The sequence below is a fragment of the Pseudopipra pipra genome, unplaced genomic scaffold, assembly GCF_036250125.1.
Source record: "Pseudopipra pipra isolate bDixPip1 unplaced genomic scaffold, bDixPip1.hap1 HAP1_SCAFFOLD_362, whole genome shotgun sequence".
Lineage (NCBI taxonomy): Eukaryota > Metazoa > Chordata > Aves > Passeriformes > Pipridae > Pseudopipra > Pseudopipra pipra.
The window spans coordinates 22782-40215 of NW_026990841.1; the positions used below are offsets into that span (position 1 = coordinate 22782).

General features: G+C 57.5%; 2 long non-coding RNA genes across 3 annotated transcripts; both read right to left on the minus strand.

Moving 5' to 3' along the window:
* Positions 1–496: 496 nt before the first annotated feature.
* On the minus strand, positions 497–2332 carry LOC135408353 (uncharacterized). Its single transcript, XR_010427520.1, has 3 exons — positions 1672–2332; positions 1109–1286; positions 497–522 (listed from the first exon to the last, which is right to left on the minus strand). It is a non-coding gene; the product is annotated as an uncharacterized LOC135408353 (long non-coding RNA).
* A 2064-nt stretch (positions 2333–4396) lies between these two features.
* Positions 4397–5500, minus strand: LOC135408352 (uncharacterized). 2 transcript variants are annotated; one of them, XR_010427518.1, is made up of 3 exons: positions 5412–5500; positions 5031–5155; positions 4397–4507 (listed from the first exon to the last, which is right to left on the minus strand). It is a non-coding gene; the product is annotated as an uncharacterized LOC135408352 (long non-coding RNA). The 2 variants fall into 2 exon arrangements; XR_010427519.1 differs by having other exon boundaries at positions 4403–4504.
* Positions 5501–17434: the final 11934 nt, after the last annotated feature.

Sequence of the window (17434 nt, forward strand, 5' to 3'; positions counted from 1 at the left end):
CTTGGACACATTTAGTTTCAGCAATTACAGTTTCAACATCCCCAATTTTCCATTTCATTTCTGCCTCAACTTTTCCAGTCCATCTCTTCCTAGCACAGGTTTGGGTGAGTTTGGCAAATAGGGAAACTGAGGAATTCCCCAATGTTTTCCCAGTTTAACCCCTGTCACACCAATCACCTTAACACTGCCAGTCCTTAATTCTCCCTCTATTGGGTTAAGGACTGAGGAAGTTGGACCTGTGTCTGACCAGGACATGTGCAAATCAAATGCTGGGGACTGGAACACACACCTGGCACTCCTGCAGCTCTTACCATTACATTCCAGAGAAAACAGCCAATTGTACCGTCACTGCTCATTTCTTCTGTGCCACAGCAACATCATTCCAGGCCTCTCACTGCCAACCCTATGCTTCTCCCAGAAGCTCCAGGGGCACCAGAACCTGCCCTGAAGGCACAAAGGGTCCTTTTGGGAGCACCACGACCCATCTGGACTGTAACACTGGAATTCCATCTCCTGGACAAGCTGGGAGAAGCAGGGAAGACAACCAGGACCTTACAGGTCAACTGGGGGCACCTCTTCATCCAACAGCAGCTCCAAGAAAGGTACTGAGTCAACACCTCACCAAAAACACAGGAAAACAAGTGCCAACACTTCAACAATCACTCCAGTTTTCAATTGATAAAGCAACACTGAAGAAAAGCTTTTCAGACACTTGGCAAGACTCCATCCCACTTTAACCAGTGTGTGGGACTCGTTCCCAGCCTCCTGAGGTTCATTTCCCACCTCACTCAGGGCTGCAGTACACCTGGTTCTACACACACACACACAGGGAGCTGCTGCTCCTGCATTCCAGTCTCCTGGTTCCCCTTGCAACTCCTCCAGCTGTTTGCCCAGCTCTCCAGTGCCCATTCCTTTGCCCACTGCACTTGTTCACAGCCCCAGGGCTCCCAGGGCCACCCTGGGCTCTCCCCTGCCCTGACACTCAGGGCCCTTTCCCAGCCCCGACTCCATCCAGCACTGACCCAGCTGCTGCACCTGCAATTCTTCTGCTCCTGCCCTCCCTCTGCCTGCAAAACACCCCTGCCAGCTCCTGCACCCCACCTCTTACCTCCCAGCAAAGCAGAGCTGCATCCTCCTGGATCCTCCAGCTGGATGCTGCTGGCTCTGGGCAGCTCCCACCCTTCAGCAGGGGATGCCAAAGGCAGCTCTGGGGACTGGCCCGAGGGCAGGGACACCCACTCTGGCTCACACCAACACTCAGCCAGCTCAGGCCTGGGCTCTTCTGCCTGCAGGGCAACAAACAGACAAGCAAGGACACTGGGACACTCCAAGGGAACAGGCAAAACAAACTCAGCAGCCTGGCACACCACAGCCCCCAGACCTGCCCAGGCTCCAGCTGCTGCACAGACCTGTGGCCACACAGGACCCAAACCCACCCCCAGCACAGACAACCCTGGGCAGGTCAAGCTGCTCATTCCCAAACACAACCAAACATCCAGTGCCACTGTCTGCCAGCCCCTGCTCCCAGCAATCCATCATCTTTCCCATTTCCTTTCTTTACAGGTCCTTCCATTCACATTCTACTATCAAACCATGATCAGCAAATTTAGCTGTTACTGCAACCAATCCAGCTTGGCTTCCTAATTTTAAAGGATACTTGGTTTGCCTTACCAGGAGAGACTCTGGCTTAGGGGTAATTCTTACAGCTTCTGTCCTTGTCCATTTTCTTGGAATTCCACTGGCCCACACCACAGGAACAACTGCAGCTGCCACTTCAGTCGGGACCTTGCTGCTGACAGGAGTTATTATCCCTCTGTAAACAACAAACTGCTTCAATACAAACAATCCAGTGGACACTACAACTCCTTGGCACTTTCAGTGTAACCAGTGCAAGTCAGTTCCTAAGTTACACAAGCTTTTCTTCTCAAGTTGTAATTAATTAAGATATCAAAACAACAACAACTGTGAGATAAGAGATCCCCCCCAGTGGTTCTACTTTTAGGGAAACAAAAACCCAAACCCCCATCCCCAGTACTACAATAGCTCAGGCTCCCAAAAAGGCCCAGGGGCTGGGCTGGGCTTTTGGCTGCCCTGGAGCACAGGCAGGAACACGATGTCACCACCCCACAGCCACAGCTGAGAACCCAAAGAGCAGCCACACCAGCAGCTCCTGCCAGCCCTGCTGGGCTGGGCCTTGGGGAGGAAGGGCACTGGCCTTTCTTCCTGCCTAGGAGCAAAGAGCCTCCTTGCTGAGCACTTCTCCTGCCAAGGGCATCAGCTCAGATGGGAAGTTCATCAAGTGCAACTTCTTGCACTGAGCAAGATTCCTCTTCCCTGGAAAATCTCTTTGCAACTGAACTCCGAAGTACACACAAGAAGTTCAGGCTACATCCCACTGCAAAAAGGATTAGCTCTTGTTACATCTCAACACTCAGAGAGCATTCCCCCTTTATTCTTGACACACAGCAATCAGGCCAGTGTCTCATCATTTAAAGCAGAGTTTGACGACTCAGTGACAACAAGAGCTGTTGGAAGAGTTGGCATAACAGTCTTACCACACATCCAGAGGGAGCAATCCAGAGTCCACCCCGTCCCACCATTCCCAGCAAGGCAGTTCATGGGCTGTCTGGGGCTCAGGGAGGAGTCAGGGGGCTTCTTTTCTTCCTTCCTGCTTTCCAGATTTTCTCCTGCCAAAGCAAAGGTTTCTTGGCTTTCCTTGCTCAAGCAGATGCAGCAAAGGCCATCTTTGCAATCCAATACTGGAAACTACTCGAGGTTGTCACTTACAGGGGTTCTCTCAGGTCCTGCACTCATCATTCATCTTGGCCACTGGTTTCTTGGCAGGTTCTGGCATTCACATCCTACAAGCAAACCAGGATGAGCCAATTTAGTTGTTACTGCAACCAATCCAAGCTGGCATTCTGATTTTAAAGGATACTGGGTTTGCCTTACCAGGAGAGATTCCACATTAGGGGTAATACCTACAGGTTCTGCCCTCTTCCACTCTCCTGCAATTCCACTGGCCCACACCACAGGAACAACTGCAGCTGCCACTTCAGTCGGGACCTTGCTGCTGACAGGAGTTATTCCCTGCACAACAAGAGCTGCTGCTTGGACACATTTAGTTTCAGCAATTACAGTTTCAATTTCTCCAGTTTTCAATTTCATTTCTGCCTCAACTTTTCCACTCAATCTAGCACAGGTTTGGGTGAGTTTGGCAAAGAGACCAACTGAGGAATTCCCCAATGTTTTCCCAGTTTAATCCCTGTCACACCAGTCACCTTAACACTGCCACTCCTTCATTCTCCCTCTACTGGGTTAAGGACTGAGGAAGTTGGACCTGTGTCTGACCAGGACATGTGCAAACCAAATGCTGGGGACTGGAACACACACCTGGCACTCCTGCAGCTCTTACCATTACATTCCAGAGAAAACAGCCAATTGGACCATCACTGCTCATTTCTTAATCCCAATCCCACACTGCTTTGGCACTTGGAGCACCACTTTTAGAACCCAATTACAGCCCAGTAGAGAGCTCCATGTCTAGCAGGGACAGCTACACCTGGGATACTCTCAGGAATGCCTGAATCCATTGCAGGGACCTTGCTTTGAGCTCCCCAGGGCCGGGCACCCCGAGGATCTCCCCGAATAATCCTTTCGGTGCGCGCTGGAGTCCTCGGGGTGCCCCAACCCGGGGGCACCAACAGCACTGTCCCTCCAGGGGGCAAAATTTGGTCTCAAGGCTTCAATGGACAGCCCAAAAGGCATTTCAAGAGCCCTTCTTTGGAACCCACCAACGGGTATGGGTAGGAAGCCACAAGAAGGCCTCATTTCTAAAGGCAGGGGGATCTTGCCTGTGTCCCAGACTGGTCCGGGGATCTGAGGCCCTTCCCGAGAAAATCTCGGTGCCGGCGTGAAGGGCCAGAGATCCCTTGGAGCCACGGGAGAGCAGGCACAGAGTCCCTCCTGAGGGGCCAATTTTCCTGTCTGAAATCAGCTCTTCAAAGAAACTTCTAAGACTCGGTGAGTTTTAGAAGCCAGGCATTCCTACACACTGTGAGATATTTTAAAAGCTTACTGAGTGAAAAAACATACAGCTTTTATCATTGACATCTGACCTCCCACAGACAGCTCCTTTCCCCTTTCAGTACAAAATTATTTTCATGGAATCATTTAATAGGAAGTGCCCAGGAACCCCAGACTGTGCTTTCCAGAACAGAAAATAAACAGAGGGAAGGAGCTTTGCACGAGTGTAACATACTCCAGAACACACCTGACTTTAGTTTTACTCTGTATGCTCAAATATAGCAGAAGACAAAAACTCCAGCAGGAGAGCTGGCACATTACCCATGGTACCCTGAAAGTCCCCCTTAAGAGACCTGGAGAAAAATCGCAGTTGTGCGAGTCCCTTTTGCCTGCAGATGGCTGGGGATCCTCTCCATCCACCTCGTGCTCTCCCAACAGCAGAAAGGGGAACCTCAGGGACACGGTGGCACTCGACATCCTGCTGAGAGAACAAGGAAACCTTTAGCATAAAGGGGAGTTGGAATCTAAAACTTCCTTTCCTGGGAGCTTTGTGAAGCCTGCAACCAAGAGGGGGAAAATTTGCATCTCCTTTGGTGCAGGTGTCAACAGAGGCCAACAGAGCTTTCACCTTTTTCAGACAACTGTGCCCCTTTTGGCTCCCTGGCAGCTCCAATGGCACCAGAACCCCCTTCCTGCACACCCACGGGTGTCACACACAGGCACCCACACACCTTTGCTCCAGCCCACACGGGGCCAACATTTCCTCACCCTGGACATCCCAAGGGGAGTAGTTTTGCTAGAGAGCACAGCAACCCCCCCGTCCTTGCAAACTGCCTCCCTGCAAAACAAGGAATAATTTCTCCTGGACACTCCTCCCACAGTCAAGGGCTTTTAAAATGTGCTCAGGGTCCCTCCCAGCTTCTGCCTGTCCTTGCATTTAAAGGCATGGGCATGTTTCAACAGCAAACCCAGCTCCTCACTGGCAGGATAAGCCCTGCTCTTACCTGGACAGACTCCCGGGCTCGGCACAGCTGTGGCTCATGGAGCAGCTTCCCAAGGCCCTTCTCTCTCCCAGCAGGAAGCACAACTCGCCTCCACTCCCCAGCACCAGGGGAAACCACGAGCCAGGCTGCAAACTGACACAGAACGAGCAAAAAGCATTAATGCAGCACCAAAAAACCAAGTTAAAGCAGTCTTTGCCACGTAACCCTGCACGGGGAAAGGCTTTGGGATTCCGAGGCAATCCCTGAGACACCCAGAGAGCAACACCCCCGCAGCCCTGCCACGGCTCCCCCGGGGTCACCCGGCAGGTAAGGACCTTACCCGGCCCCCGCTGCCCAGCACAAGGCGCCCCTAAACGCCCCCCGGCTCCCCCGGTCCATAACCCAGCGGCCAAGGCGCTCTCCCCTCCGCAGCCCGGGCAGCAGCGGGGCCGCGCCCTCAGCCCTCACACACAACCGACCGCACCCGCCCCGCCGGCCCTTTATACCGCGGGCCGCCAGCGCTGCCCAATCAGCGCTCGAGCGCCGCCGCCCAATCCCAGCCCGCCTGGCCCTGCGGCCCCGCCCCGCCCGCTCAGCTGAGGGAGATCGGGAACTGGGGACAGGAACCTGCTGCTGGGGGAGACAGCCTGGAGATGGAATTGCACACGGGCACCTGAAGCCCAGGCGATTTGCTTGCCTTGGCAAGGCCCTGTGTTGCTCCCAGTCACAGGAAATCTCTGTTTCCCTGCCCATCCCTGGAGACAGGTGGCCCCTAAAATCCCCGGCAATCAGGAAGCACAGGCTGGAGGAGCTGGCAGGACCCAGTGGCCGTGTGTGCTGTGTGACACCGTGTCCTGCAGCCCCACGGACCTGCACAGCAGGGACAGGTCCTGGCAGCGTTTCAGTGCCGAGGCCAAAGCTGGGGCTCAGGGACAGCTGGGGCACGTGGCAGCTCTGGGAATCTCTGCCATGGATGGCTGGGCATTCCAGGACTGCCTGCTGGGCAAAGGAGCTTCTCTGCAGACTGTGGAACCAACAGGTCTCATGGACTGCAAGAAGCCAGAACTGCTGCAGGACTGTAGAGGAATCTGGGTCAGAAGAGACAGTTCAAGGTCTCTAAGTCTGACCTCCTGCTCAGGCCACAGTCACCAATGGGATCGCACCGGGCTGCTCAGGGAGGGATCCAGTCATGTTTTGAAACATTCCACGGATGGGGATACCACAACCTCCCCAGGCAACCCGTTCCATGAGCGACTGTCCTGACAAAATACCTCCCCTCCTATGCGTTTGGCAGCAACAGCTGGGCTGGCAGGAGCAGAACCTCCCTGCTGGGCCATTCCCCAGCAGCCCAAATGCCCTGTACAGGGCTTGGTGCGGAGGCCTGGGCGGCTCGTTCCTCCAGCTGGGCATTTTAGGAGCTGCCCTTGCCCCGTCACTGCCAAGTCCCTCTGGCAGTGGTGCAGCTCCTCAGCTGGAGTGCCTCTGAGGGACCCCCGGCCACGTTTCCCAGCAGCTGAAGGAAGGGAGGGTCACCCCCCAAGCTGGGCTGCCTTTCTCTCGCTGCCTTTTCCCCACCTTTACACTGCAGTGACAAGAGCTGCACTTTCCCAGGGAACGGGGCAGTGACAGGGCAGAGCAGCAGGCAGGAACCCCCTTCTTTTCTGCAGACCAGTGACTAACTGTGTGTGAAGGGACAGTGACTCTGGTACCAACTCCACCTCCCACTTCTTGTCACAGATCGATCTGAGGCACTTGTCAGGTCAATACCTGCTCTTTTCAGGAGCACCAGGCTTGTGGTCAGTGTCCTCATTGTAGCCCATGAATCCCTCTAGGTGTTAAATCAGCCTCTCTGTCCTGATTCTTCTCATGAAGAATTAGCATTTAATGAGATATACAAATTATCCTGAGAGGGTCTATGTTACAAGCTCAGTTTGGCAGTGTTGCTATCCTGGAAAGTGTGGAACAGTGACTGTCAGTTTTCCTTAGGATGCTCTTAAACACCATCCCTACATTCCCAGGAGAACTCTGGAGGGAGAGACAGAGAGTTTAAAACATGAAACCCTGGCATCGCAATTATTATTTCTAAGGATGTGTTTCTATCTGATACAGTTGTTGGGGTGATTACTCTGGAGAGTGTTTTGTACCTCAGGCAGTAAGTCTGGTGTATCAGCCTCCTCGTGAGCAGGAACCAGCAGGTTCCCCAAAGGAATGTTATGGCAGACTCTGTCAAACACAGCACGGAGGTGAGCAGGAGTGGTGCTTGTGCACAGCTGAAGTGAAGCACCCTTGGATTCGAACTGCTCTGGGAGATCTTTGTTGAGATGGGTATTTCTGCACAGCTTCTTGTGCCATGTTGAATTTAGAGATGAGCTGATAAAGGCAGTGACACTGTTCTGTCGTCACTGAGCTTTTGAGGATTTCAAACCCCTTACTCTTAAGTCCAGGGGCTCGTTCCCGGGGGTTTGTTCCCGGGGCTCGTTGCCGGGTCCCGCCCGTGCCCGCTGCGGGTCCTGGCCGGTGCCGCCTCTCGCCCGGCAGGCGGAGTGGGGGCCCCGCGGCGGGAGGACCGAGGTGGGACTGGGGCTGGGACCCCCCCAGGGAACGGGACACGGTCCCGCTCGGGCCGGGGGAGCCGGGGCTGTGCCTTGGCACGGGAGAGCGGTGACCCCGGTGGGCACGGCCGGGACTGCAGCCCCGGGGCGCGACCCAAAAGCGGGGGATGGACCCCAAAGCACGGCTGGGATGAGAGAGTGTGTCGTGGGTGGCCATAACCACTTGTCCCTCCCGCAGTCCTCGGCCCTGTCGGTCAAGTCCTGCAGTGCGGACTCGCCGTTCCCGGTAGCCGGAGAGGGCTCCCATCCCCGGGCAGCCCCAACGTCCCTAAATCCCGCAGCTCCTGCTCCCGATCCCGGGGCGCCGGGTCTCCTAATCCCGCCCCTGCCGCAGGTATCTGGACGAGTACGCCAGCAGCTACAGCCAGGCGCCTCTGCCTGTGCTCCTGGGCTCCACCAGGACCTTCCTCTCCATGGTCTCCACCTGCTGCATGTCCCCTGCACCCACCGCCTGCTTCCTGAAGGAGGTGACACCCCTGGCACCAGTGGGCTCATCTCCGTGCTGCTCCTTGGCAATCCAGGCGAACCAATGACGCCTGCTTCCAAATTGCCAGCCACTCCCCCATACCACCACAGTGATCCTCAGATCTCAATTCAGTCAGACAAGACTCGACACATAAGGAGCGAAAATGGACATGAACTCTCCCATAAATGCATAAAGCTACTTTATTTTCAGTATACATTTCATTTTGAAAAATATAAATGCTAAAGTATCTCATCATCTTCATCTTTTGATTCCATAAAAGTCACAATAGAAAGCTTCATAAAACTGTAAAATACTATAATGTTATAAGGAATTTCATGGTTTATATTACTGGAAAAAAAAATCACTTTAATACTATTTGAAACGTTTTCTGGGAAGGTCGTTGTTGACGGCCGACTCTGATCTCAGAGGCCTTTGGGTCAGCCTCCACACCTATTCCCTGAAGCACACACCCAGGCTTTTCCTACGAAATATCCAATTTGGATTGAGCTGCTCCTCTTCAGGCCTTTTCCCATGTCTCTCCAGCCTTTTCAGAGCAGATTTCAGCTGCGTTCCTGTGACACACAACACAGCTTTCATGGAAACGGAAGCGAAGACCCCTTTAGAGTGAGCGGGGGATGTACAGAGGTGACGGCTCCTTCGTGGGAGCAGATGCTAAAATTTGGCATTTAAGGTCTCAGCATCATCACAAAATTCTCTCGACTTCACCAACAGGAACTTTGGTTTCACAAAGACCAAGCGGCAGCACGTGACCGTCCTCTGAAGGGGGGTTATCTCCATCAGGGAATTCACCTGGACAGCTCAGGGATTCTTTCTTCTTATTTCAATTTTTAGACGAAGCTTTTAGTGTGTTCCCTCATGTCCCCAGCATCCTGGTCAAAACCCGACACAAATGAGAATTCCTCTCAGGGAAAAGGTGCCAGCACAGAAAGCCCTGCCTGCCCACAGAGTGCCCAGGCAGCGCCACACACTGCACCTGAAAGCCAAACCTCACAAGCTTTCTGTCCCGGGAAACAGGGCTGCTGTCCCCCCTTTGGTCACCCCCGCCCCGCCATTGCCGGCCACCCGATCCAAACCCGATCCAAATGAGGATTCCTCGCAGGGAAAAGGTGCCAGCACAGAAAGCCCTGGCTGCCCACAGAGTGCCCAGGCTGTGCCACACACTGCACCTGAAAGCCAAACCTCACAAGCTTTCTGTCCCGGGAAACAGGGCTGCTGTCCCCCCTTTGGTCAGCCCCGCCCCGCCATTTTAGCAACCCCCCCAAAACCCGATCCAAATGAGGATTCCTCGCAGGGAAAAGGTGCCAGCACAGAAAGCCCTGCCTGCCCACGGACACCCCAGGCTGCGCCACACACTGCACCTGAAAGTCAAATCTCACAAGCTTTCTGTCCCGGGAAACAGGGCTGTTGTCCCGTCTTTGGTCACCCCCGCCCCGCCCTTTTAGCAGCCCCCCCAAAACTCGATCCAAATGAGGATTCCTCGCAGGGAAAAGGTGCCAGCACAGAAAGCCCTGCCTGCCCACAGAGTGCCCAGGCTGCGCCACACACTGCACCTGAAAGCCAAACCTCACAAGCTTTCTGTCCCGGGAAACAGGGCTGCTGTCCCCCCTTTGGTCAGCCCCGCCCCGCCATTTTAGCAGGCCCCCAAAACCCGATCCAAATGAGGATTCCTCGCAGGGAAAAGGTGCCAGCAGAGAAAACCCTGCCTGCCCACAGCGTGCCAAGGCTGCTCCACACACTGCACCTGAAAGCCAAACCTCACAAGCTTTCTGTCCCGGGAAACAGGGCTGCTGTCCCCCCTTTGGTCAGCCCCGCCCCGCCATTGCCGGCCAAACGATCCAAACCCGATCCAAATGAGGATTCCTCGCAGGGAAAAGGTGCCAGCACAGAAAGCCCTGTCTGCCCACGGACACCCCAGGCTGCGCCACACACTGCACCTGAAAGCCAAACCTCACAAGCTTTCTGTCCCGGGAAACAGGGCTGCTGTCCCCCCTTTGGTCAGCCCCGCCCCGCCAAGGCCGGCCACCCGATCCAAACCCGATGCAAATGAGGATTCCTAGCAGGGAAAAGGTGACAGCACAGAAAGCCCTGCCTGCCCACAGAGTGCCGAGGCTGTGCCACACACTGCACCTGAAAGCCAAACCTCACAAGCTTTCTGTCCCGGGAAACAGGGCTGCTGTCCCCACTTTGGTCAGCCCCGCCCCGCCATTTTAGCAGCCCCCCAAAACCCGATCCAAATGAGGATTCCTCGCAGGGAAAAGGTGCCAGCACAGAAAGCCCTGCCTGCCCACAGTGTGCCCAGGCTGCGCCACACACTGCACCTGAAAGCCAAACCTCACAAGCTTTCTGTCCCGGGAAACAGGGCTGCTCTCCCCCCTTTGGTCAGCCCCGCCCACCACTGCCGGCCACCCGATCCAAATGAGGATTCCTCGCAGGGAAAAGGTGCCAGCACAGAAAGCCCTGCCTGCCCACGGACACCCCAGGCTGCGCCACACACTGCACCTGAAAGCCAAACCTCACAAGCTTTCTGTCCCGGGAAACAGGGCTGCTGTCCCCCCTTTGGTCAGCCCCGCCCCGCCATTTTAGCAGCCCCCCCAAAACTCGATCCAAATGAGGATTCCTCGCAGGGAAAAGGTGCCAGCACAGAAAGCCCTGCCTGCCCACAGAGTGCCCAGGTTGAGCCACACAATGCACCTGAAAGCCAAACCTCACAAGCTTTCTGTCCCGGGAAACAGGGCTGCTGTCCCCCCTTTGGTCAGCCCCGCCCCGCCATATTAGCAGCCCCCCCAAATCCCGATCCAAATGAGGATTCCTCGCAGAGAAAAGGTGCCAGCAGAGAAAACCCTGCCTGCCCACAGCGTGCCAAGGCTGCTCCACACACTGCACCTGAAAGCCAAACCTCACAAGCTTTCTGTCCCGGGAAACAGGGCTGCTGTCCCCCCTTTGGTCAGCCCCGCCCCGCCATTGCCGGCCACCCGATCCAAACCCGATCCAAATGAGGATTCCTCGCAGGGAAAAGGTGCCAGCACAGAAAGCCCTGTCTGCCCACGGACACCCCAGGCTGCGCCACACACTGCACCTGAAAGCCAAACCTCACAAGCTTTCTGTCCCGGGAAACAGGGCTGCTGTCCCCCCTTTGGTCAGCCCCGCCCCGCCAAGGCCGGCCACCCGATCCAAACCCGATGCAAATGAGGATTCCTCGCAGGGAAAAGGTGCCAGCACAGAAAGCCCTGTCTGCCCACGGACACCCCAGGCTGCGCCACACACTGCACCTGAAAGCCAAACCTCACAAGCTTTCTGTCCCGGGAAACAGTGCTGCTGTCCCCACATTGGTCAGCCCCGCCCCACCATTTTAGCAGCCCCACCAAAACCCGATCCAAATGAGGATTCCTCGCAGGGAAAAGGTGCCAGCACAGAAAGCCCTGCCTGCCCACAGAGTGCCCAGGCTGCGCCACACACTGCACCTGAAAGCCAAACCTCACAAGCTTTCTGTCCCGGGAAACAGGGCTGCTGTCCCCCCTTTGGTCAGCCCCGCCCCGCCATTTTAGGAGCCCCCCCAAAACCCGATCCAAATGAGGATTCCTCGCAGGGAAAAGGTGCCAGCACAGAAAGCCCTGCCTGCCCACAGTGTGCCCAGGCTGCGCCACACACTGCACCTGAAAGCCAAACCTCACAAGCTTTCTGTCCCGGGAAACAGGGCTGCTGTCCCCCCCTTTGTTCACCCCCGCCCCGTCATTGCCGGCCACCCGATCCCAACGAGGATTCCTCGCAGGGAAAAGGTGCCAGCACAGAAAGCCCTGCCTGCCCACAGTGTGCCCAGGCTGAGCCACACAATGCACCTGAAAGCCAAACCTCACAAGCTTTCTGTCCCGGGAAACAGGGCTGCTGTCCCCCCTTTGGTCAGCCCCGCCCACCACTGCCGGCCATCCGATCCAAACCCGATCCAAATGAGGATTCCTCGCAAGGAAAAGGTGCCAGCACAGAAAGCCCTGCCTGCCCACGGACACCCCAGGCTGCGCCACACACTGCACCTGAAAGGCAAACCTCACAAGCTTTCTGTCCCGGGAAACAGGGCTGCTGTCCCCCCTTTGGTCAGACCCGCCCCGCCATTGCCGGCCACCCGATCCAAACCGGATCCAAATGAGGATTCCTCGCAGGGAAAAGGTGCCAGCACAGAAAGCCCTGCCTGCCCACAGAGTGCCCAGGCTGCGCCACACACTGCACCTGAAAGCCAAACCTCACAAGCTTTCTGTCCCGGGAAACAGGGCTGCTGTCCCCCCTTTGGTCACCCCCGCCCCGCCATTGCCGGCCACCCGATCCAAACCCGATCCAAATGAGGATTCCTCGCAGGGAAAAGGTGCCAGCACAGAAAGCCCTGCCTGCCCACAGAGTGCCCAGGCTGTGCCACACACTGCACCTGAAAGCCAAACCTCACAAGCTTTCTGTCCCGGGAAACAGGGCTGCTGTCCCCCCTTTGGTCAGCCCCGCCCCGCCATTTTAGCAGCCCCCCCAAAACCCGATCCAAATGAGGATTCCTCGCAGGGAAAAGGTGCCAGCACAGAAAGCCCTGCCTGCCCACAGTGTGCCCAGGCTGCGCCACACACTGCACCTGAAAGCCAAACCTCACAAGCTTTCTGTCCCGGGAAACAGGGCTGCTGTCCCCCCTTTGGTCACCCCCGCCCCGCCATTGCCGGCCACCCGATCCAAACCCGATCCAAATGAGGATTCCTCGCAGGGAAAAGGTGCCAGCACAGAAAGCCCTGCCTGCCCACAGAGTGCCCAGGCTGTGCCACACACTGCACCTGAAAGCCAAACCTCACAAGCTTTCTGTCCCGGGAAACAGGGCTGCTGTCCCTCCCCTTGGTCAGCCCCGCCCCGCCATTGCCGGCCACCCGATCCAAACCCGATCCAAATGAGGATTCCTCGCAGGGAAAAGGTGCCAGCACAGAAAGCCCTGCCTGCCCACGGACACCCCAGGCTGCGCCACACACTGCACCTGAAAGCCAAACCTCACAAAGCTTTCTGTCCCGGGAAACAGGGCTGCTGTCCCCCCCTTTGGTCAGCCCCGCCCCGCCATTGCCGGCCACCCGATCCAAACCCGACCCAAATGAGGATTCCTCGCAGGGAAAAGGTGCCAGCACAGAAAGCCCTGCCTGCCCACAGAGTGCCCAGGCTGTGCCACACACTGCACCTGAAAGCCAAACCTCACAAGCTTTCTGTCCCGGGAAACAGGGCTGCTGTCCCCCCTTTGCTCAGCCCCGCCCCGCCATTTTAGCAGCCCCCCCAAAACCCGATCCAAATGAGGATTCCTCGCAGGGAAAAGGTGCCAGCACAGAAAGCCCTGCCTGCCCACAGTGTGCCCAGGCTGCGCCACACACTGCACCTGAAAGCCAAACCTCACAAGCTTTCTGTCCCGGGAAACAGGGCTGCTGTCCCCCCTTTGGTCACCCCCGCCCCGCCATTGCCGGCCACCCGATCCCAAACCCGATCCAAATGAGGATTCCTCGCAGGGAAAAGGTGCCAGCACAGAAAGCCCTGCCTGCCCACAGAGTGCCCAGGCTGTGCCACACACTGCACCTGAAAGCCAAACCTCACAAGCTTTCTGTCCCGGGAAACAGGGCTGCTGTCCCCCCCCTTGGTCAGCCCCGCCCCGCCATTGCCGGCCACCCGATCCAAACCCGATCCAAATGAGGATTCCTCGCAGGGAAAAGGTGCCAGCACAGAAAGCCCTGCCTGCCCACGGACACCCCCAGGCTGCGCCACACACTGCACCTGAAAGCCAAACCTCACAAGCTTTCTGTCCCGGGAAACAGGGCTGCTGTCCCCCCCTTTGGTCAGCCCCGCCCCGCCATTGCCGGCCACCCGATCCAAACCCGACCCAAATGAGGATTCCTCGCAGGGAAAAGGTGCCAGCACAGAAAGCCCTGCCTGCCCACAGTGTGCCCAGGCTGCGCCACACACTGCACCTGAAAGCCAAACCTCACAAGCTTTCTGCCCCGGAAAACAGGGCTGCTGTCCCCCCCTTTGGTCAGCCCCGCCCACCACTGCCGGCCATCCGATCCAAACCCGATCCAAATGAGGATTCCTCGCAGGGAAAGGTGCCAGCACAGAAAGCCCTGCCTGCCCACGGACACCCCAGGCTGCGCCACACACTGCACCTGAAAGCCAAACCTCACAAGCTTTCTGTCCCGGGAAACAGGGCTGCTGTCCCCCCCTTTGGTCACCCCCCGCCCCGCCATTGCCGGCCACCCGATCGAAACGAGGATTCCTCGCAGGGAAAAGGTGCCAGCACAGAAAGCCCTGCCTGCCCACGGACACCCCAGGCTGCGCCACACACTGCACCTCAAAGCCAAACCTCACAAGCTTTCTGTCCCGGGAAACAGGGCTGCTGTCCCCCCCTTTGGTCAGCCCCGCCCCGCCATTGCCGGCCACCCGATCCAAACCCGATCCAAATGAGGATTCCTCGCAGGGAAAAGGTGCCAGCACAGAAAGCCCTGCCTGCCCACAGAGTGCCCAGGCGGAGCCACACAATGCACCTGAAAGCCAAACCTCACAAGCTTTCTGTCCCGGGAAACAGGGCTGCTGTCCCCCCTTTGGTCAGCCCCGCCCCGCCATTTTAGCAGCCCCCCCAAAACCCGATCCAAATGAGGATTCCTCGCAGGGAAAAGGTGCCAGCACAGAAAGCCCTGCCTGCCCACAGTGTGCCCAGGCTGCGCCACACACTGCACCTGAAAGCCAAACCTCACAAGCTTTCTGTCCCGGGAAACAGGGCTGCTGTCCCCTCTTTGGTCAGCCCCGCCCACCACTGCCGGCCATCCGATCCAAACCCGATCCAAATGAGGATTCCTCGCAAGGAAAAGGTGCCAGCACAGAAAGCCCTGCCTGCCCACGGACACCCCAGGCTGCGCCACACACTGCACCTGAAAGCCAAACCTCACAAGCTTTCTGTCCCGGGAAACAGGGCTGCTGTCCCCCCTTTGGTCAGCCCCCGCCCCGCCATTGCCGGCCACCCGATCCAAACCCGATCCAAATGAGGATTCCTCGCAGGGAAAAGGTGCCAGCACAGAAAGCCCCTGCCTGCCCACAGAGTGCCCAGGCTGTGCCACACACTGCACCTGAAAGCCAAACCTCACAAGCTTTCTGTCCCGGGAAACAGGGCTGCTGTCCCCCCCTTTGGTCAGCCCCGCCCCGCCATTGCGGGCCACCCGATCCAAACCCGACCCAAATGAGGATTCCTCGCAGGGAAAAGGTGCCAGCACAGAAAGCCCTGCCTGCCCACAGAGTGCCCAGGCTGTGCCACACAATGCACCTGAAAGCCAAACCTCACAAGCTTTCTGTCCCGGGAAACAGGGCTGCTGTCCCCCCTTTGGTCAGCCCCGCCCCCGCCATTTTAGCAGCCCCTCAAAACCCGATCCAAATGAGGATTCCTCGCAGGGAAAAGGTGCCAGCACAGAAAGCCCTGCCTGCCCACGGACACCCCAGGCTGCGCCACACACTGCACCTGAAAGCCAAACCTCACAAGCTTTCTGTCCCGGGAAACAGGGCTGCTGTCCCCCCCTTTGGTCAGCCCCCGCCCCGCCATTTTAGCAGCCCCCCCAAAACCCGATCCAAATGAGGATTCCTCGCAGGGAAAAGGTGCCAGCACAGAAAGCCCTGGCTGCCCACAGAGTGCCCAGGCTGTGCCACACACTGCACCTGAAAGCCAAACCTCACAAGCTTTCTGTCCCGGGAAACAGGGCTGCTGTCGCCCACCTTGGTCAGCCCCGCCCACCACTGCCGGTCACCCCGATCCAAACGAGGATTCCTCGCAGGGAAAAGGTGCCAGCACAGAAAGCCCTGCCTGCCCACGGACACCCCAGACTGTGCCACACACTGCACCTGAAAGCCAAACCTCACAAGCTTTCTGTCCCGGGAAACAGGGCTGCTGTCCCCCCTTTGGTCAGCCCCGCCCACCACAGCCGGCCATCCGATCCAAACCCGATCCAAATGAGGATTCCTCGCAGGGAAAAGGTGCCAGCACAGAAAGCCCTGCCTGCCCACGGACACCCCAGGCTGCGCCACACACTGCACCTGAAAGCCAAACCTCACAAGCTTTCTGTCCGGGAAACAGGGCTGCTGTCCCCCCCTTTGCTCAGCCCCGCCCCGCCATTTTAGCAGCCCCCCCAAAACCCGATCCAAATGAGGATTCCTCGCAGGGAAAAGGTGCCAGCACAGAAAGCCCTGCCTGCCCACAGAGTGCCCAGGCTGTGCCACACACTGCACCTGAAAGCCAAACCTCACAAGCTTTCTGTCCCGGGAAACAGGGCTGCTGTCCCCCCTTTGGTCAGCCCCGCCCCGCCATTTTAGCAGCCCCCCCCAAAACCCCGATCCAAATGAGGATTCCTCGCAGGGAAAAGGTGCCAGCACAGAAAGCCCTGCCTGCCCACAGTGTGCCCAGGCTGCGCCACACACTGCACCTGAAAGCCAAACCTCACAAGCTTTCTGTCCCGGGAAACAGGGCTGCTGTCCCCCCTTTGGTCAGCCCCGCCCACCACTGCCGGCCATCCGATGCAAACCCGATCCAAATGAGGATTCCTCGCAAGGAAAAGGTGCCAGCACAGAAAGCCCTGCCTGCCCACGGACACCCCAGGCTGCGCCACACACTGCACCTGAAAGCCAAACCTCACAAGCTTTCTGTCCCGGGAAACAGGGCTGCTGTCCCCCCCTTTGGTCAGCCCCCGCCCCGCCACTGCCGGCCACCCGATCCAAACCCGATCCAAATGAGGATTCCTCGCAGGGAAAAGGTGCCAGCACAGAAAGCCCTGCCTGCCCACAGAGTGCCCAGGCTGTGCCACACACTGCACCTGAAAGCCAAACCTCACAAGCTTTCTGTCCCGGGAAACAGGGCTGCTGTCCCCCCTTTGGTCAGCCCCGCCCACCACTGCCGGCCACCCGATCCAAACCCGATCCAAATGAGGATTCCTCGCAGGGAAAAGGTGCCAGTACAGAAAGCCCTGCCTGCCCACGGACACCCCCAGGCTGCGCCACACACTGCACCTGAAAGCCAAACCTCACAAGCTTTCTGTCCCGGGAAACAGGGCTGCTGTCCCCCCCTTTGGTCAACCCCGCCCCGCCATTTTAGCAGCCCCCCATAAACCCGATCCAAATAAGGATTCCTCGCAGGGAAAAGGTGCCACCACAGAAAGCCCTGCCTGCCCACGGACAGCCCAGGCTGCGCCACACACTGCACCTGAAAGCCAAACCTCACAAGCTTTCTGTCCCGGGAAACACGGCTGCTGTGCCCCACCTTGGTCAGCCCCGCCCACCACTGCCGGCCACCCGATCCAAAA